Raw genomic sequence first — 22,658 nt, forward strand, 5'->3', positions numbered from 1 at the left:
GAAGGAGGTGAATCTGAAACAAACAATAGAGCACAACGCTCAACTCAGTGATAACTGGACTCATCAAAGAGAGACGAAAGTCACTCTTACAGGACCCCATGCAATAGAATGAGCATGAACTCTGACCTGAAGATGTTTGATCGTCTAGTTGAGGTCTTGCCTGGGTAATTCAAGAGACAAAGCTAGCAACAAGTGCTAATTTTTCAAGGTTCATTCTTCTCTGGGAATCACAAGACTTATTTATACAAAACTAATATGTAAATTAGTTTAATTCATAAAGAGATAATATGTGAATTGATTATGAAAAGAGTAATAAGCTTTCTATAAACAATGAAGATTAAATGAGAAATGTTAGGGGCCTCGGCTCATGCCTGCAATTCTAGCACTTAGAAGGTGAAGGCAGGAAGATTATGAGTTCAAGGATATCCCTGGCTTCCTAGGGAATTCAAGAAAACCCTGGTCCACATGAGACCTTATCTCAATGTTAATTGCTTTTTATTAAACTTACTTCTATTTACTTAAGTAAGTGTGTGTGGATATGCTTTGTCATGCATGTGGAGGTGGCAATACAACTTTCAGGAACCATTTCTCTCCTTCCACCATGTGAGTCTAGGGGCTCAAACTCAGGCCAGCATGCTTGGCAACAAACACCTTTATGAATTGAAGTATCTCTGGCCCCCTATAAATATGTATATACATAATATATTACATATATATTAATTTTAAAAGGGAGAAACTGATTCGATTTTTAAAAGAAAGATTTTGCTTAAACATTGAATTATTTGACAACTCAGGAAGTAAAGGGCTGGAACATATTCTAAAGATCATCTCCATCCCTGGAAATTTTTAGGGTATAAACTGACAGATGGCCTCAAAATCATGATGTAGCCCAAGAGGCTCTACAATTCCACCTACTCAGCATTAGGGTTATAGATGTGTTCTATTATATACATATCATGTGTGTATGTATGTGAGCCCATGTGTGTGGTATATGTATATGTATATGTGATAAGTGTATGTGTACATGTGCGGTGTGTGTACATGTGTGCACATTTGTGTACATGAATATTTGTGTGCACATATGGATGCTTTTGTATATGTGTGTATGTGGTGTGTGTATCCATAGGTATGTTTGTCTGTGGTTGGGGTTTAGTGTGCATACATGTGATATGTATGTATTTGTGTAGTGTTAGGTGCATTTGTGTGGTCTGTGTTTTGTGTGAAGGCATACATGTGCATGCATGTGGTGTGTGTGTGGTGTGTGCATAGTATGGGTGTATGTATGTGTGGTGTGTGTGTGTATATAGAGAGAGAGAGTGATATAGGTGGGCCTTCTGTCTATGTGTTATTTTCATTGGTTAATAAAGAGACTGCCTTGGCCCTTTGATAGGACAGAAAATTAGGTAGGCGGAGTAAACAGAACAGAATGCTGGGAAGAGGGCAATGAGGCAGACGCCATGGAGCCAGCCACCAGGTCAGACATGCTGAATCTTTCCCGGTAAGCCACCACCTTGTGGTGCTACACAGATTATTAGAAATGGGTTAATCAAGATGTGAGCGTTAGCCAGTAACTAACTCTCTAGAGATAATGGGCTAGGCAGTGTTTAAATGAATACAATTTGTGTGTTGTTATTTCCAGGGCTAAGCTAGTCGTGTGGGAGCCAGGTGGATGAAAAGCAGGCCTGCCTGCAGCTCCTCACTACAAGAGAGCACATGTATGACTGAAGCCATGAGATGCTTTATGAGCTATGAAATCACAGAATAGAGACAATGGAGATACTGTATACTTAAAACAGTCAGTGATATGGACATCTTGAGTTTCAATCTCTGTGTTTTCAACCTTCCTAGGTAAGCCTTTGAATGAAATGAAAACAACCTACTGCTATTAACTCAGATCACCAAGGCCAAACTCAAGTTGCTACAATGTATTTCACTACTAGCTGTACTGTGGTTATCAAATGCAATGCCAAAGTCTGGTCATGAAGAGTATTTTCTATGTTAGACAGAAAATACTATGTAGACTGGTGAAGAGAATCCACTACCAAAAGAAAAACTGACTTTCATTTTCAAGTAAAACAAAACCAGGAAAATTTACACAAAAGCATTATGGTTGGCTCCATCAATTTAGAAACTGTAAAATAGAAGAAGTTTAATCATTTATGACTTAAGTATTCTTCTCAGTTAGGACAAATGCAGGTAGGTGGCTGTTTTCGATGGGATTAGCTGCTCACTACATATCTAAGCACCATTATGTGCCTTCTTCCTCTTCTTTTCTTCGTTGGGACTTCTAAGACAATTTCAACTAAAATCAACATTGAATCAGGGGACAGCATCATGCAGTTCTAGGGAACTGTCACTTTGATCGAGAAAAATAAAAGCCCTTTCATCACATTTTAGCTATTTCTTTTAGCCCAAATTACAATCAAATACATACTCCCAGCTCTTAGGCAAGAGCACAAAACCAAATACTATTGATCCTCCTCATGTGTAGTGACATGCTGTATCCTCTGCAAACTGCACACTTGGAACACGTCAAGTGGTCAGGATCTTTATAAGAAACAAAACTATGACAAAATGAGTTGCCCATGTGCATACTTTCTTCAGCTGGTCTGAGGGCACACACTGCCCTCCTACTTCAGCTCACTTAAGTAATGACCAGAGGGTAGTCATGGTTGCTTATGAAGTACCCTCCCCCCAGGTTCATGGCTGTGAACCCTAGGTCCTCCACTTGTAGCTATTCCATGTTTGGGGTGGTTATGGAATCATTAGAAAATGGAACCTACTTATAAGAAGGAAATCATGGAAGGGTGAGGGCAGAAAGCAAGGTCTTACGGGCTAGTGCTGCCCCATTGCCTGTTTTCTTGTTGTTTCTTGATCCACCGGGATTGTGAGTAAGCCTTACAATCCTGCTGCCACAGCTCAAGGCATTCCCAACATCTTCACCATGCCTTCACCAAGATTGGGCTGAAACTCTGAGGCAAATAAACCCTTCCTCCCTTCCACTGCTTTTTGGTGAGTCTAATCCCTGGAGGAGAAGCAGCCAATGCAAGAGCATAGGGGGCAGTGCAGCAGACTGCCAACGGCTTTAACTCAGAATCTGGCTGGAGAGAACAGCCTCCAAAAGTCCATCAGTGATGCCGGATTCCTCTGTGTATGCTGTAAATACCATTGGTTAATAAAGAAGCTGCTTTGGGCCTACTGCAGTGCAGAAGAGGGTAAGGTGGGAGTTCCAAGCAGATAGAGAAGGAAAGAGTAAGCAGAGTCAAGGAGAAGTAATGTAGCCGCTGCAAGAGACAGATATGGGAAGTTAGATGGAACCTTACTGGTAGGCCACAACCATGTGGAGATACACAGGTTAATAGATATGGGTTAATTTAAGATATAAGAGCTAGCCAATAAGACATGTGAGCTAATAGGCCAAGCAGTGTTGTAATAATATAGTTTCTGTCTGGGCGTCTAAGAACAAACAAGTAGCCTCTGACAACACATAAGCATTCAAATATCAGTTTGTTATTGCTGCTGTTAAGTAAAGAAAATAGAATCTACTAGGATTATTTGCCTTTAGGATTTAAGATTATAATCTACAGGATGTATGCTTAGATACATATTTACCTAGCAGTGACAGGTCACTATTTGGTAACAGTATCTGTGGCAATCTTAGAGACCCTATAACAAATAATAAGAACTGACTATATTTAAGGACTGGAGAGATGGCTCAGCAGATAAGAACCCTGACTCTCTCTAGCAGACCTGAGTTTGATTCCCAGCACCCACATGACACTTACAAAGTCTATAACACAAGTTCTAGGGGATCTGAAGCCCTCATCAGGCTTCCATTCACAGCACTTACGAAGTATCCATTAGGTGTTTGTCACCTCTGAGCTCTGGAAAGCTCTGGACAAGCTCTGATTCTGTAGAACTTATTTTTTTCTTTAATTCATTTATGTTGGAGACGGTGCTCTCACTGTGTTTCCCAGACTGTTGAATTTTATTTTACTTTCCTTTAAAAACCTTAATCTGGCAAATCCTCAAGAAGACCACACTGCTATTGCCATTTCCTCTCTTTCTGCTGACCCTGTCATGCCTCCTCCCCTGATAAAACCTAAAGATGTACTATCTTTTCTAACTAAACCCAACATTTTACTTAATAAACCCAATTCTGTTCTTCCTTCCAATAAGTAAGCAAGTAGAATCTGGGACCTGATACCCTCACCTACTTCTGAAAAAAAAAAAAAAGTAAGTTGATTTTACTTAAAAAATAATCCTACAATGCTTTCATTTCCACTGGGCCTAGCATTTCCCCAGAGTTGTTATTTTCATTAACATTAGAATGATGCTATAGCTTTAATTTTCTTTTTAAAAATGGATAGTGTATAAAATATCATGATCCAATACTGGTGAAAAGTAATTTTAAGATCCAGTATCCTTGAAATCTTAAGTAAGATCTCCCTTCCTTGGAACAGCATGAGGAAGCGGGAGCTGCCTTCCACACAGCATCATGGCAGCTGTCTGACATCTTGTGAGGTCTGAGCTGGTTCATCTGGCACCAGTCTTGCTGATATGTCAAAAGTAAGGGAAGTGAAGGAAATCCAGAAGCATCTGAAGGGTGTGGAGAAATTCAAGGTCAGATCTAATGCACAGCATTGGTAATGGAGGTCCCAAAACAACAAAGGCACAAGGTCCCACAAGGGCCTAGTCTGCCAAATCACATATCTTACTGTGCTAAGAGTATTTTGTGGTGGAAAGACCAGCCGAAATAACCATTAGAGTCACTAATCTCCGTTCAGGGATGAAAACAAATATGCTGGTAAGCTTGATGGACCAAGATGGATATGTAGAACCTAAGATGCCCCCTGACCTCCACACGTGCTCCATAACACACATGCGTTATACAAACACACTAAGATAATAACGAATATAAAGATTTTAAGAAAATTAATAGATGATTCATATGCACATCTTATATTTAAATAAAACTATAAAAAACTAAAAAGGAAAGACAGAAATACCCTATCCTTACAATGCTTTATAAATATTAAGTATTATATAAGCATTAGCTACTATTTATCTGGATTTCGGAAGTATTTATCTGTATTAGACTCAATCATGAGTTTGAAGATGAAAACAGCAGCAAGTTCTTACATGCAGAGCTCTAATTCAGTAAGTATAAAACGATTGAAAGACAGGCAAAGATGCTGGTGTTTTCTAAAATAGATACCTTATTTAATGTTGCAAATTCTGTCTGATTTTACATCTTCAATTTTGTTTGCTCAGAATTTCAAACACAAACAAGATATAAATACACTTAAAAATTTTTTTCTGAAAATAAAGGCAGTACCAACACTGAGCAAATATAAACAAATATGGTAAGCACACCTACACAGAATCAGCACAAGCTATTTTTAGCCAAAACCCCAAAACCACCATGGCATTTTTATGGCTTATGACTGAAGAGGACCTTTCAAACCAGTGTCCCCAATTTGAACAGTAAGTCACTTCAAGGTTGATAAAAGATGATAATATAATGTAATACTAATATGTCAGTATCATAAAACTTAGAAACTTCATCAAACTATCCCTTCCTGGTAATGCATTCATAAATATTTCACTTTTTTAAAGATGGGATTCCAGAGGAGAACAGTTATTTATATGTATTTATTTTCGCATTTGTATTGCCTGTGGACATCATTCCTACATTACCTTTGCATGCTTCTATACTGACGGTATTTCAGATTACAAACTTCCTGAAGCTAGGGGTTATAATTTTCTTATGATCACATATGGACCCAATATGTTCCTCAAAGCAACAACAAAGGGAAGTTAAAACTCCAATGACAAGGCATACAAACAGTACTTGAGAGACCAAATTAGCAATTGTTCAAAAACTAAAAGATGTGATTAGAAATCAGCAGGGAAGCTGCCCGTAGAGAGCCTTGAAGAGATATGATTTACACAAAGCAGAGAGACTTCCAAGTCACTGGGGAAGGGACTTGTAAACAACTGAGGACCGCTCTTCTGATGCCACAAACTGAGGAATTGTGGGTAAATTCCTGGTAGATTTCTTAGAAAAGCAGTTTAATATCTGTTTACCAAAATCAGAATGCTCTTACTTCTTCACACAGATTTAAATTCGTGGTTACTATTAAAGATATGTCTATATAAACTTAAATGGAACAAGTTTTTAAGCACAAATTTAGCACTGATTTAACATTTACTAAACTGTTAATTTTTTGCAATTACATACACAATGTAAGATTCACTTATTGATAAATAGCAATTACTAGTGAGTTAGTAACAGGCGATGTGTTACATCTCTACCTACTTTCCAACATATTAGCTATAGTATTGCCTACCTGTAAGTATGGAATTTCAACCAATTGGGTCTACAGAACTCCAGAGCAGACCACTGAACAACCATAGTGCACTCAGGGTTCTGTGGAAGGCTATTATCACTGACATCCCTCAGACTACAGAACATATGATGATTCCATTCTTTCTAAAAGTTCCAAACCAATGCCTGTAAGCCACAGGTTTTCAATGAAGGCTTGGAATTTGAGGATGGAGGGAGAACATGGTTGGCATAAAGCCACAGAGGGCCGCCTATGCACCTCAGAGGAGAAAGATTACAGACGGCCAATTACAAAGCAACACCGATCATAAAGCGCCATTATTATTCTTTCTCTGCCCTCTCTACCACCCTCTATTACTCACTGAGTCCAGTAACACAAAGTTATTAACACATGCAACATTTCTAGCAAATCATAGCAAGAATGGCTATATTGGGAATCTAACCTAATAATTCATGTATTCAGTGATAAATGGGCTCCATCTGGTCTACTGTTCTAGGTCTTTTAGCAGATAGGCTTCATTTCTGGGTGATTAGACATTCCTTGAAATCTTCATTTATTTCTCCTGACATGATTCATCTTAAAACATCATTTCTTTGGCAACACTTTTGTCTATAAGTCAGCCTGAGACATTTATGCATAGAACTTCCTACCATAAGTTTAGCATTTAATCAAAATTGTTTATTGGACATGTGTTCATATCTTTCAGTGTGCATATATAACCTTTCCCTGTAGACTGAGCTTCCAGACAAGACAGGTGAGTTCTTACCAACCCTTTTGTCTCTACAGCCTCATATACAAGCTCTTTATATACACTAGCAAATCTCTGAAGACAACAATAGAAGACTTTGAAGCTGTTGTGAACAATAGGAAAGATATTGTACTTTGGGGCAACTAACTTTTGACAGATCTCAAACTCCTATGTGACTGTATGCATAATTTTCAAAGACTACAATAAAAATAAGGAATCTTCCTTAACAAACAGATAAGTTCTTCTGTGCTTTAAAACTTCTATTTCAGATATCGGGTCCACATTAGAAATTATAATTAACACAACCTGACTAGTAGATTGCTTTTGGGATTTCAATCTTTGAGGTGAAGACCTCACCAACTTGTTCTTAATGAGCACCCCCAACTAGCATCTCCTAATAACAGGATCTGACTTTTATAAGGGCTCAAGATCATGGTTAAAGTCTGCTTTATCTAATGAAACTGACTTTAGAAAGAGTCTACATAAATGTGTGCTTAGAGGTATAATACAGTCATAGCTGTATTACTGAAGGCCCAATAGTTGCTGAGAATGAATCTTTTTATTCCCTGGATATAGCATCAGGTTACTTTTTCCTCTTCATCCCTTTCTTATATTATAATACACTTTTATGCATTGGAGTCACTTCAGCAAATGCTGTCAAGAGTAATATACAACATGAGATGACAGGACTGGGTAGTCTGAGAAGGCTTGTTCATTTCCTGGCCACCCAGACCTGAATAACAACACAGAAATTATATTAATTACAGCACTGTTTGGCCAATAGCTTAGGTATATTTCTAGCTAACACTTACATCTTAAATTAACCTAATTCTATTAATCTGTGTATCCTCATGTGGCTGTGGCCTACCTGTAAGGTTCTGGCTGGCGGCTGACATCTTTCTCCTTTGGCATCTCCTTGACTCCTTCTACTCTCTCTCTACCTTTTCCAGGTTAGCTATATTTTGCCCTGCTACAGGTCGAAGTGGCTTTCTTTATTAACCAATGGTAATAAAACATATTCATAACATACAGAGGGGAATTCCACATCAGAACTGAATAATCTCTGTTCAGAATTATGGATCCTGAAGTTCTCACTGCTTCTACTGCTACCAAGAAGAGCATAGAAGAAAGCTCATTTTCTTATTTCTTTTTACAGCACTTTTATATTCACAACAAAAAAGTCTCAAGTTTTTAGTACAAGCAGGAATAAGTGCAGTACAACCAGATGACAAGGGGTAAGCTAGAGCTGGAGGGAGTGATCTCAAGAGATGCATTAGTAGAAAACTGAGTAAGAGCATGAAAATATTGATAAGGATAGGCTGGAAAGAAAACCCCAGAAGGTCTGCCCATGCTCCAGCTCTCTTCTTGTGGGAGCAACCTCTGCCTAATGCTAACACTTGATGCCATGACATCCATTTTTCTTGGTACTGTGAACACAAATCATGGCAATCATCGTTCTGCTTTCTAGGGAGAAACACGGTCACTAAATAATAAGAGCTTTAAGATAGCTAGATCACTGCTGTTTTCTTAGAATATTTTCTCCTCTTATATTAAGAGTGGGGTCTTACAATCCAGGCTCAGGTAACTCTCCTTCCTAGGCTTCTGGGAACACTTAAACTACAGGCCAATACCACCAAGACCATCTGAAAGAACGTTTATAAAAATAAATGAATGAGCATGTGTTTTGTTTACCAATTCAACTATATCGTGCAAACAAATTTTTGGTCTTTAAAAATAGTGGGAGAATGGCACACTTCATCTGAGGGCCTCAGGGAGGGAGCAGAACCTCTCAGCAAGGAAGATCTGGGTTGCCATGGTATTTCCAACCAGGTATTGTGACATCCTATTAGTTCAAGGAGTAGTAGTACGGGGTCTATGGCTGCTTTTCTAGCTTGGACCCCATCCCAGAATATTTTTTCACCTGTGTCTCACAACCTACAAAACCTACGAATAGGAGGTGAGGGGAACAGAAACGCCACCGTGCTAACTTTCCTGAATACTGATTCTGAGGCTATCGGACTACAACTTCCACTGGTCCTGAAGCTGTGCTGTCTTTTGCAGCTGCACAGTGGCTAGAAGCAGAGTTACATATTCTTCGGCATCCTTGGGCCCAGTTACCTTTTGTGGCCACTCCTCACAAGTTAATCTCCCTCATCTTCTTTGGGAGCGATTCTCAGCAGTTGGAAGATTTTGGTTTGACAAACACATCTAAAGGTACTAGTCAGATAAAAGTCAAGAGTCTCCACTGGTGTAAAGGTCCTGACTCTGGAACCTGGGTGGCATGCACACAACAGCACCAAGACACTGGGTTACTGAGTAATCAAAGGAATATAAAGCATCAGAGAGTAAGCGTGTTCTCTTGACTATTAGCTTGCCAAAGCAGCCTTACCATGACGAAAAAACAGTGGAAACGATGAGAGGGAAAGAAGCGCACTGTGAAACCAGGACAGAAGCAACACAGCATGGAGGGACGAAAACGATATTGTTGGATATCCGAGAAAGAGAGGAAACAGATGGAAAGGCAAGCCCAGCGCACAGGCCAGGCCAGACAGTTTAAGAACACAATGTGTAGCCTTTTTCCCAATGAAAGGCTACCGAGAATTTTGCACAAAGGCCAGACAGCACAAATAAAACAGCAGGTCAAAAAGAGGGAACAGATGCAAATCAAAGATCACCAGGAGCGCATGCTTCGAGGGAGGGAGCTGATAGAACAAAGACTCAAGGAAAGGCTCTTGAGAAGAAGCCAGAGTCAGCTCCCTTCACTAGAGAAGCTGGAGAGAGTAAAGAAAGAGATGAAGGACTTTGAAAGGGCCAAAGCACACCCGCTTTTGGAGTTACGCAGTAAAAGTCTAATTAAGCTGGAAAGTCTTATTGAGAAGTCTCAGGCGGGAGAGGAAAGGAAAACGGCTATAAAGCCTCATCAAAGGAAATTCCTGGCCTTGCCACCCTTTTTGAAAAGTCATGTACGAAAAGTCAAAGATCAGTAAAATTTCAGTCCTTTTTGTGGAAAAAAAGTACCAGAAATTAATAAAGACTTTTAGAAGTACTGTGTCATTTGGAGATTATACAATAACTATGAAAGTCCATCTTCCTTATAAAAGAAGTAGAAAGAATAGAAGGATTGCTCAGTGGTTAAGAGCACTTTCTGCTCTTGCAGAGGACCCATATTCAGTCTCCAGCACCCACATGGCAACTCACAACCATCTGTAACTCTAGTTCCGGGGGATCTGACACCCTCTTCTGGCCTCCACAGGCACCAAGTATCATAGTGCACAAACAAGTATGTAGGCCAAACACTATACACATAAAATATCCTTTTTTTAAAAAAAACGGGGGGAGAGTTTAAAATTAACTTTATTCTCCATATTCTGCTTTTCTTGTAAGAAAGATTCTTTAAAAACGGAAGCACAAACCATTCCTACACTATGGAATTATGCATTGTAGACCCAAAAAACAACAAAAACAAAACAGTCAAGGAAAAAGGATATGTATGTAAGAGGATTCAGGAAGGTAGATAAAATTTACACTATACAATACGAATGCACAAAATGTTTTAAGAACAAAGGAAAGGCCCAAAGAAACGTACTTATCTTCTGTCATTTTCATGAATTGTGGATTGGCATGAAAAAATCAGACTCTTAAGTTGGAAACAAATCCTATGAAACAGATTTTAATAGGAATATATTTCAGAATCAGTTCAAATAATAAAGCATGATAAAGATTTCATTAAGCCAAATTCTCTAAAGGCAAGCCTCACAAAAGTACATGAGCCAATCACACTCATTTGGTCAATTTCAAAAAGGAAGTTAGGGTAGTGGGTGGAGGTAAATAGAAGGGCGGTGGCTATTTGTCAAGACAGGAAAATATTTGTATCATGCCCCCAGGCAAAAGACCACCCAAAGATGTGTTCACCAGTGAAAGCCATGGAAATAAGCACAGTCGTCAGCACCAACACAAACAATGCTCTTTCCAGAAGAATTTGTTTACAAAATAAACCAAAAATCATACTTGTAGACCCCTTTCTACAGATGAATAGCACATCAATTTTATTTTGATTAGAAAACCATTAAGTTGCAGCAACCCCTTGCTTCTTTGTGTTTCACTACAGGGAACACAAATAGTCACTTTTAACATGTAGGGAATTGAAAATATTTTCTGAAAAAAATACCACAGAAAAAAATTTAAACTTTTTAACAGACGTCCCTGTGGCAGTAGGCCAAGAATTTCCCATATCATGTGGCCCTCTGGCCTCCTTCCTTACTACTGCTCTGCATAAGACACTGGTAAAGTTCTAGAAGCTTTCACCAAATAACAGGTTTTGTTTTAAAGAACTTAACCCCTTGCATAAAACAAATGAAATAGATTTCTTCAATGGGGAACCTAGTTAGCGTTTTAAAATATAATAAAAAAATGTGATAATATAGAATATGATTCCTCAAAACGGGACAAGACAATAAAAAATAGTGGATTTAAAAAATTCTGCACATTTCTTGAGAAATAGTCAAATTCCAGGAACACCTTGAGATGTGGCATTTTAAATATTGAATAACTGAAGAATTCTCATTTTGTTCAAAGAAACCAAGTGAGTTGAATACAAAGTTTCTTGATGCAAAACACACTAAATGCCTTCAAGCCTGACCATTAATTTTTAGGAGTACTTTTATATATTTAATTTCTACAAACAATCTTTTCTGTTAAGCATGTAAGGGTAAAACTGTGTAAGGATTTCTGGTCAGTCTCTCATTTGGACCACTGTATTGATTCTGGGAGTAGATCTTCAAGAAAGAATAAAAACAGTTCTGAAAAATTAATTTAGCCAGTAAGGTAAGATTAAAAACACAAGTATTTTAAGAGAAGAAACCTAATTATCTGATAAAAGACTTACATGAAATTAGCCAAACAACTCTGGCATCTCAATGAGAAAAACCTGAACTAACTAGAGGCCAAAGAGCCTCATTAGAAGAGACATCTATGAAGTGACTTTTAGTCATGCACTTGGGACTGTTAGTCCCAGGAGAGGCAGGCAGATCTCTGTGGATTTGAAAGGACAGCTTAAGCTACAAGTTCTGGGCTAGCCAGGGCTACATTGTGTTGCTGTCTCAAAAAAAAAATGATGATGATGCACAGGTGGTAAATACATACATTAAAACATGCTCAATGAGTGCAATTAGGGGATTGAGAATGAAAATGAACTGTTACTATTTACCATTAAGGGACACAAAGTGACAAAATTCTGTCATTTATAGCAATATGGGTGGAACTGAAGACACTGAGTGAAGTGAGCCAGACAGGGAAAAGACAAAGCACCACAGGTTTCCACCTATACAGAATATAAATAGGCTTAGTTCAGAGAACAAACAAGCAGAAAGAGTAATGGCTGGCAGAAGCCAGAGGGGAAAGCAGAGGGCAGTAAGGAGAAGTGGATGCAGGGGTACAAACCATGACCAGACAGGATGACTGGTCGATATTTACAGTTAACATACAGTGTTATTCAATCCAATACAGATAACAGGTTTTGACTGTCCTCGTCAGAAGCAAGCAAGTTTTAGATGATGGATAACTGAAGCATACAGAGAAAATCAATATACAAAGTACTAATGTACCCAACACAAAGATTTATCAATAAACCTTTACAATATGATTGCTACGCATTTGAAAGAAAATTAAATGTACTGTTACTATGCAATACTGCAGGCAAATTTCTTAGCATTTACCATAAGGAATATAAACTTAAAAATGCCCCACAAACCTACCCACATGCCAAAATAATGGAGGCATTTTATTAACTGATATTCCCTCTTCCCAGATGAAAACAGCTTGGGTCAAGCTGACAGGAAAAAAAAATGAGCCAGCACACATGAAAATATGCTCAGCTATATGACTAAAGCTATGAGACTCTGGAAAGGCAAAGGTATGAAGAAATTATAAACGCTGACTGCTAAGAATTCAGAGGGGGAAGAAAGTGGTCCAAGTGGAACACATATATTGCTAAACCTATACATCTATACTATACTCTCATCATCAATAATCACTATAGACATTTGTCCAAGTCCATAGAATATGAACTGGAGTCCAAATCCTAATGTAAGCTGTGGCTTTAAATAATAATGACAAATACTGGCTCACCAGCTGTAACTGACACTGGAGTAGGAGACAAGTAGCAATGGAGGACGGAGTACAGGGGAAGAGCTTGTCTGCAACATGACATTGTACTAATAATGAAAGTCTATAAAAATAAAATGTGGGCATTTTGGTAATGAAAAAGTTATCTATATTTAAATTTCATAACAAAAGAGTTTTATCAAAGCACAAATTCTGTTAAGACTAATTTAAAACTATGCATGTCACTGCCCCTAGCAGAAGCAGGAGAATGCTCATATGGCATGCATGCCCACTGCTCCTAACAGAAGCAGGAGAATGCTCATATGGCATGCATGCCCACTGTCCCTGCAGAAGGAGGAGGACACTCCTTGGCATTGTCCTTGCAGAAGCAGGAGAACATTCCTGTAGCATGTATGCCCACTGCTGCTGCAGAAGCAGAACACCCCTGTGGCAGGCATGCCACCGCCCCAGGAGAAGCAGGAAAATGCTCCTGTGGCATGCATGGTATCACTGAACAATAAAGGTTGTGAGAAAATAATAATCAAATTACTGAGCTTCTGAAATTGGTTCCCTCAGATTTGACACCTGTATGTCTTAAAAATATGTTATTGTACTTCTTTCATATTCATTGATTCTCCTGGAAAAATAATATCAAAAGGACTGAGATGTCCAAGAGAGCAATAAAAACGGCAAACAGAGTTCACTGACTGTCGCTGCACAGAGCCAGGCCTGACTCCTAGCTCAGGGTTCCTATCCACCAAAGTCTTTCAGTTTCTGGGAGCTGATTTTTCTCACATCTTTTGCAGCCACTCACATGGGTAATCTGTGCTCTGGTTACAACAAAGGTTCAGGTTCTGAGTCTTGCATTATAGATCCTACTTCTGATACTGACTTTATGGGGGAAAAAAAAACTAAGGCTTTGGGGGAGATTCAAGTCCCATCCCATTCTGATTAATCCAAACAAAAGTCTATGTAAAAACAAAAATATAGTGGTGTGAACAGTGCTTTAAAATGAGAATAGTTGGATCATAGAAAGTTGGGTAACATTAAAAAAAGAATAATGAGATTAAGGAGCTGGAGAGATGGTTCCGCAGTTAGGAACACTTACTGATCCTCTTCCAGAACCTGAGTACAGTTCCCAGCACCCATACTGTGCTGTTCACAACTCCATGAACAATAGCTTTGCGAAAATGCAATGCCTATGACCTCTGTAGGCGCTAACACACACACACACGCACACGCACACGCACACTTTGAAAAATAAACTTTGTTAAATGTGAACAGTAAGTTTGAGTCTTCTCAAACGGGCACAGTACTATAATTCAAGGTAGCATCCCAAGGATGATTAAGTAAGGCTTTGTTTTGTATGAAACTTAATGATTATTTAAATAATGTGTTCTTAATCAAGAATTCAGAAAGAAAGTGCTTCTGCATTTTAAAAGATTTTCTCACATGAGAAAAGTACAATTCTGTCAATATTCTGATTTGGTATTTCTAAAATAGTTAAACAGCTAGCCCCAGGAATAAAAGGTATGAAAAACTGAGCAATTTTGAAGTTATAGCTGATGATATCAACCCAAGGTAACTATCTTCTACAGAGAAATAAAATACTATAAATACTGTCAATTAGAAAGAAAACTGTGATATTTAAAAACACAAAAGTAAAAGCCCTGACTTCTAGTATGGATACACAGACATCAGCAATGCTGAAGTTTTAAGAAAACATGTCTTCTCCAGTTGTGTTGCAGGGAAAGTCTGTAATGGACAGGCCATCTTTTCAAGATTCTGTGGTACTTACTCTAAAAACAACAGAAACAGAAACGATGGTGCTAGATGTGATGAACCTTTAATGGTTCTATTTCTCAAACTCAGCAGTTGAGATTCATTAAGGGACCATCACCACCACTAATTTTCAAAATGAAACAAGGAGCTAGGGATGTGGTTTGGTGGTAGAGTGCTTGCCTACCATATGGGAGGCTCTAGGCTGGATCATGGGCACTGTAAGAAAATAGGGAGAAGGAAGTGTCAAAGTGCATAGGTAAGGGCGAAAAGAAAGAAAGGGTCACGGAAGGGGACAGGGAAAGCAATATCAGCGTGGAAGTAATGTGTAGTTAAGAGCAAGAGCTGTTCACTGGAGGAATGGCTCAGAGGTTAAGAGCACTGACTGCTCTTCCAGAGGTCCTCTGTTCAATTCCCAGCACCCACATGGAGGCTCATTGCCATCAGTAATGAGATCTGGTGCCCTCTTCTGGCCAGCAAGCATACAGACAGAACACTGTATACATAATAAATAAATAAATCTTTAAAAAACATATTTTTTTTAAAAAGCCAGGAGGTGGTGGTGCACTCCTTTATGCAAGAGGCAGAGGCAGGTGGATCTCTGTGAGTTCGAGGTCAGCCTGATCTACAAGAGCTAGTTCCAGGATAGGCACCAAACCCTGCCTCAAAAAAAAAAAAAAAAAAAAAAGAAAAAAAAGAAAAAAAAAAGAAAGAAGAGCAAGAGCTGCTCTTAGAAATCACAAACACGAAGCCAAAAGGCTTATTCATATGGGTGTCTATTGCTTAATAGAAAATTTGTTTTCTAAAATTCACAAAAACCAGGAAAGTTTGAAGTCATAAATAATTTTACAAATTCAGTTATGAATTTGAAACTTGTTTAAAAACTGACATTTTAAAAATGAGTATTTTCGTATTATAAGATTATGTCATAATAAACCTATTTTATAACATAACATTAAACATCAAGACACTGCATCAAATTAATGTCCATATATCTCCAGGGTCTTAAAAGTATGTGCCTGAAACACAGTGAAGAAATTTGAGTAATACAATAAATGTATCTCTTAAAAAATAGTGACTTCATATGAGGTTAAAAAGTAAGAATTTAATTTTCAAGATTATAAATATTCTTCAAATATTCAAAATATAAATATTGAGACAAATAAGACTCATGGATAACAAGATTTTGGCACACATAACAAAGATATATTAATTCTCTAAGCTAACATGCTCTTAAAATTTTATTTATTTATGTTAAATATATCCTAATTTTAATACACACTGAATACTCTACACATATTATATATGTGCATTTCATGTTAAGGTTAAAATAATCAGATTAGGCATGTGGGCCTTGATCTCCTTTGCCAGTTTATTCATTCATTAGAAATCAGTGACATGAGTCACACATGATGGCACAGACCTTTAATCCCAACACTCACACTTGGGAGGCAGAGGCAGGCAGGTATCTGAGTTTAAGGCCAGCCTAGTCTACCTAACAAGATGCACACCAGCCAGGGTGTGCATAATGAGATCCTATCTCAAAAAAAATTTAATTAACTAAATAATTAACAGAAATCAACGACAACTTTTTGTTGGATACTTGGTCTTTATATCGCTTACACTGGTGGTTCTCATATGTCATGACTCAAAAATCAAGAGGATTCTATCAAGCCCTACATTTTACAAGGCTCTTTAATTAAATTAATTGGTGACAGAAAACGAAGTTTTCAATCATCTTTTACAATATTAACTCTACTCTTGCACACAACGCATGAAATTTCTTGTAAAAAAAAATAGTGAGTGTAGTTGGCAAGAAAAAGAATAAACAGAACAGTACTTAAAGGACTGGTTATTGATACAGAAGAAGAAAAATCACCACCACACATCTATAAACAAAATATACACTTCATTAAACTAACTGTCTAAAATAACTGACAGAACTACATTTAAAGCATTGTTGCTTTAAAGTAAAATAAAGTCCTGGGGATAAGGTGCAGAGTAAGGCTATCGATGTGGAAGTGGCTATTTTCTAACTCTTTCATCAGGGCATGCAGCACAGCATTCTACTTGGACACATGCGCATGCACAATAGTGGTTCTCCAAAGTGCCATAAAATCTAATAGGAAATGGGTTTTAGAGCAAACACACTACAGTCCCAAGTAACAGGAAAGTTTTAAAAATATATCTGCAATACAAAGGAAACTAAATTTAACCTATTGTGATTGCTTATGTGCATCGGTTTGTGCGTGTGTGCGCGCATGCATGCGTGTGTGTGTACACATATATGCATGCTGGTACCGATGTTCACAAATACACAGCATGTGGAAGCCAGAAATTGGCTTGGTGTCTTCATCACTCTTAATTTCATCTTTTGGGGAAGAATCTCTCATAGCACCTGGAGCTCACTAATAGGAAAGATTGTCTGACCAACAATCTCTGGCATCTGCCTGCTTGCCTATTCCCATAAGCCCCCTCCACTCCAGGAATGGGGACTAGAGGTACAGAAGCTCCTCACTATGCTGAGCTGTTCTTTTCTTTTTGTCTGAGACAGGGTTTCTCTGTGTATCTCTGGCTGTCCTGGAACTCACTCTGCAGACCAGGCTGGCCTCAAACTCAGAGATCCACCTGCCTCTGCCTTCCAAGTGTTTAGATTAAAGGTTTAGATTAAAGGTATGTGCCACCACAATATGGCTTTTACATGAGTGCTAAATAGAAACCGTGTGTTCTCATGCTGGTAAAGTACAGTAGGTACATTACCAGTTAAGCCCTCTCCTCCTATTGAGGTATTATTATTTAAGTTACTAAATAAAGTTGATCTCATCTTGAGTAGTATCCTACTTTCACAGTGCTTAAGAATAGTTATTCCAAAAGATATAGCATATTATTGTAGCAAAGTTATTTGTGTCTAGCACCCCAAACTATAAAAGAGACAATAAATGGTTAAACAAACTATAACTAGTTTGTGCTGGCTAGTTTTATGTCAACTTCATACAAGCTAGTTTTATCTGAAAGGAGGGAACTTCAATTGAGAAAATGCCTCCATAAGATTTTGCAGTAGAGAATTCTGATGGAGGAGGGTCATCTGTCTATGTGTTACTTTCATTGGTTAATGAAGAGACAGCTTTGGCCTTTTTGATAGGCCAGCCCTTAGGTGGGAGGTTTTGATAGGCCAGCCCTTAGGTGGGAGGTTTTGATAGGCCAGTCCTTAGGTGGGAAGAATAGAATAGAATGCTGGAAAGAAGGCAAATAGTCAGATGGCATGAAGCTACCAGGTCAGACATGCTGAATCTTTCCCAGTAAGCCACGACCTCATGGTGAGATACAGAATATTAGAAATGGGTTGAATCAATATGTAAGAGTTAGCCAATAAGAGGCTGGAGGTAATGGGCCAGGCAGTCTTTAAAAGAATACAGTTTCCGTGTAATTATTTCGGGTAAAGCTAGCTGGGCGGGCAGTGGGAAGCAGCCTGGCGCCCCTTTTGTAATAGAATTCTGCTGTAGTGATTGACGGGAAGGTTCAGCTCATTGTGGGTGGTTCCATCCCTGGACAGGATGTCCTGGGTTCCATAAGAAAGCTGAGCAAGCCATGAGGAGCAAACAGTAAGCAACACCCCTCCTTGGCCTTTGTATCAGTTCCTACCTCCAGATTCCTGTTCTGTTTAAAGGGAAGTCCTGTGCTGACTTCCTTTAATAATGAACAGGGATGTGAAAGTCTAAGCCTTATTTATTTACCCTTTCCTCCTCAACTTGCTTTTGGTCACAGTGGATCACAGCAATACTAACCCTAATTTCAAGTGAAGTTTAAAGATATAATCTTTGGAACATGCAAGCTTTCAGTAATAGCTCTCACAGACATTTATGATTGTTTTAAATGAACTGGCAGACTATTAAATTGTGGCAAGATGATGAAAAAGAGGAAAGAAAGTAGATATGGAATTGTACAAATAATGGCCAAATAATTGTGTAATTTTATAATAAATATAATAGAAAAATGTGGTGGAAATGGATGTGGCCTAAAGAAAAGGTGGTAATATTCAGAACTTCTAGTCTGTGCTGGGAGGATGGCTCAGTTGGTAAAATGTTCACAAGGCAAGCATGAAGACCTGAATTTGGATCCTCAGAACCTACAAACAGTCATGAGCAACAATATAAGCTTGTAATCTCATTATTGGGGAGGCAGAGGCAGGAGGATCCCTAGGACTAGGTGGCCAGTTGGGCTAAGCAAAATCTGTAAGTTCCAGGGTCTGTGACAGATGCTGTATCAAAATAAGATGGAGAGAGACATCCATCATTGGCCACTGGTTTTCACGCACACACACACACACACACTCAGCAGAAAAACAAAAGAAGAAACTTCCAACTTATGCAAATGAAGTTGAAGGATGTGTGCCTCAGTCACCTCAGCCTGCACAGTGCTGCTGGAGCAGGGGAGGGAGGAACTCCCTTGGGTTTTCCCTGTTCTCAGGAACAACCTAGTACCTTGACATTCAGGGCCCTTTGAATATAACCATGTTTTGTTTTCACCATGAAATGAAAAACACTACTGACCACTGGGAATCAGTGATCAAGTCTTACACAATGCTGTGTGTAAAGAAAGCTTATGAAAGCTATGCAGGGAAGAAAACTTATTTGCAGGACAGAGAAACAAAACATCAAATGAGAACCTTCATTTTGATTGTAAATGATGTCATGGATTTCTTTTTAATTTATCACTGTTTTGACTTTATAATTTCATTACATTAAAATATTTTCAGGAGTTTCTGTTTAGACACAAATTTATACATGTTTTAATAACATTATGAGGAAAAAACACATTTCACAAAACACGAGGTTTAACCAACAACTTAGGTTAGTGGGCTGTAGCTAGGAGAAGTAACTTGGATTATAGATTTTCTGTGGATAAATTTTGTGATGCTCGCAACTCACCTTGACTTATTGCTTACTCGATTTTCTCATTTGTATGAAAGTCTTATCCGCGTGAGGGTTGGGAATGATAAGAACTATGAACTGATTAAGCTTGGCACTTGGCATATAACAACAAACATTTACACACTGGCAAACAGCGGGCACAGGGATGCTAGCTGTGCTTTCCGTTAGTCAGAGGCAGACTTTGAGTTCAGTTTTTTAATCTATTGTGGATGTGACAATGAAAGCCTAACTTTCTATGGGTGACATAGCCCCCATTTTAAATAAAGAAAAAGGAGTAGGGGTGCTTGCACAGCTTTAGGACCCTACCATTCTAAAAATACTGTCCGCAGCTGTTTAAAATTTATTTTTTTTTTTAGACCATAGCACCACTGTTTGGTTGTTTCCAATTTCTCAGACCACAAATAGTAAAAGTGTACTCAGTCTACTGCAAACATAAATAGCAAATGCACGCTTCAGCACTTTTTAAAGGATATGGAAATTGGCAACAAAAACACAGTTCATGTTGAAAATTTATGACAGCCTGCCATATTTCTTCAGAAATACAATCAGGTAAAAATTAGGAAGATCTCTACCAGCTGGGTGGTATTTTCATGTTTTTTCACTTACGTTTTCACTCGCTGAAAGACTTTCATTATGCAGCTTCTGGCACTTGATAAAATAGAGCAATGGTACCTTTGCTAAAACCACAGTGTCTCTGGTTATGTTTAGCATTACACAAACATCCTTCACCTTAGATATCCTTTCGAATTGGGTGTTTAATTGGACGTGCACTGAAGAGATGATCTTTTTCCAGAATAGGATACTTTCTGGATATCATTAACTAGCAGAATTGTATTTTGAGAATTTTTCAAAAGTGTGTGAGCATTTCAACTACTAGATATTTAGTTCTATAAAATATACTGTGAAAATATGGAGAAAAGGCATGAATACAAAACAATTCATACTGCCTTATTGTGTAGCTACAAATTAAAAGAAGGAAACAAAACAGTAGGAAACATGTAAAAAGCCACAACATGAATTGTATGTATTTTCACTGTTCTGAGTATATAAGAAATAACATACTCTCTGCTTGTAGGAGTTGGAGAAATAAAATCATATATGGTGTGAAAGGTTGCTAAAATAAGTAATATTTAATGTTAAACTCAACAAAGAAATAAGTTTTACAATGGAATAAATATTCAAGAATCTATTTCTTACCTCAATGTTAAAATGTCTTCCTTTACATATTTAAACAAGGAATACTAAAAGATTTAGAACCTACAGAATTTAATACTGAAAGGACAAATGACTAAATAAATGGAGAAAAATAGCACTTGGTAATTTTACAGAATCTATATATTTTGCTTTTCTTGAAAAAATTCTTAATGAATAATTCAAAAGTTGGTGTCTTTGGGTCTCAAGGCAGATGTCTGAAACAAAAGGGTTGTCTGAGCTTAGGTACTTACTAGTCTGGGCAACATAATGAGATCCATTCTCAAGAGGGAACAGAGATTAACGCCAACATTCTACACTCCAATCTACTTATTTAAATGAGTTGGAAGGAAAATAAACCTAACAAGCTATTTTTAAGGGTCCTAATCATTATATAATTTTTATCACTCATGCTTTATAGATAAACATTTTCAGATTAACTAAGTACATAATTTATCACTGGATGAGTATTCATGTCTCTTATAAAAGCTCAGTAAACTACTACAGAAAAATAAAAAATCAAATTGTGCAAAGAAACAAAACTAAGGTTAACTGAATGAGAAAGTCAACTAAAAAAATGTTCTTGAGTACTGGTAAAAAATGGAATTTATTAGTCTTTTTAACTCACTGAAAACAAAATGAAGACTGTGAACTGTAGGTATGTGGAGGTCCTGATGTCCTTCCTAAGCAGCGCCTCTTTCCCATCCCCTCTAAGCACAGGATTTTGCCAGATAATGTTGAATGTGTGATCGGGAAAATGAACCTGTAAGTATGAAGTCAAATACAAAAAAAAAAAAAGTGGAAGGAACAAATAATGCCAACTTGAGAAAGATAAAGGTGTGCTTCTCTCATCCCCACCAGCACTGATTTAGAATATAAACTATAAAGTCTTTCTTGGTTAGTCTTACCCTACTTTGGATGTTGTGTAGGTAACACAGGTTTGACAGCATAGCCTAGTTGTGGAACTAGGGGTTATCTAGAAGTCTCAGAGTTTGCAGCTAAATCTTTTGGTCTGTTTAATGATATATTATAAGAAAGGTTAATTGTTTGAAACTGCCCATTATTGCTTTAGAATGTCATTTAATCATATTTTCCTAAAATAAGAGTGGATCTAATCAATATGAAAGCCAGGAACAGAATAATATTTTTCAAAGCACTTTTCAAATGGAAATTTATAGTCTAGTGATGCAGTTTTCTGATTTGAAACAAGATCACTTTTTACAAGTTTGAATGTTATTTTGTATTCAGAACAGCAGAGAATAAAGAATGAAAGTATAAACGTCTACCTCGTTTGCTATAAACGGAAGTTCTGAGATGGAAAGAAATACAGAATTCAACACTCGCAGCTAATGGAACATACAAACCTTGCAATTTAAAACGAAAGAGCTTCCTCCTGATACTGTATAGTCAGTTTGGGTTAAAAGAACATTTTCCCCTTATATTAACCATGAGGAACATAGAGAAAAAGAAAAAAAAAACATCCCTGCCAACATGTTACAATGACTTTCTGAATAGTTAACTTATGGAAACAAATCTAGATTCAGAACCTGGGAATGG

General features: G+C 37.8%; 1 protein-coding gene and 1 pseudogene across 3 annotated transcripts in view; one reads left to right on the plus strand and one right to left on the minus strand.

Moving 5' to 3' along the window:
* Positions 1-22,658, minus strand: part of Supt3h (SPT3 homolog, SAGA and STAGA complex component) — a 351,815-nt gene that overhangs the window by 223,381 nt on the left and 105,776 nt on the right. The window contains exon 1 of one of the 3 annotated variants that reach the window (XM_087897975.1): positions 6,354-6,371. The exons of the other annotated variants lie outside the window; for them this stretch is intronic. The gene's annotated coding sequence lies outside the window, so the exon portion shown is untranslated. Of the gene's footprint in view, positions 1-6,353; positions 6,372-22,658 lie in introns of those variants that run through there. 3 annotated transcript variants of the gene reach the window in all.
* LOC125407594 (putative uncharacterized protein ZNRD1-AS1 pseudogene) lies at positions 8,955-10,144 on the plus strand (annotated as a pseudogene).

This window comes from Myodes glareolus, chromosome 18, assembly GCF_982192425.1.
Source record: "Myodes glareolus chromosome 18, mMyoGla1.1, whole genome shotgun sequence".
In the NCBI taxonomy this organism is placed as follows: domain Eukaryota; kingdom Metazoa; phylum Chordata; class Mammalia; order Rodentia; family Cricetidae; genus Myodes; species Myodes glareolus.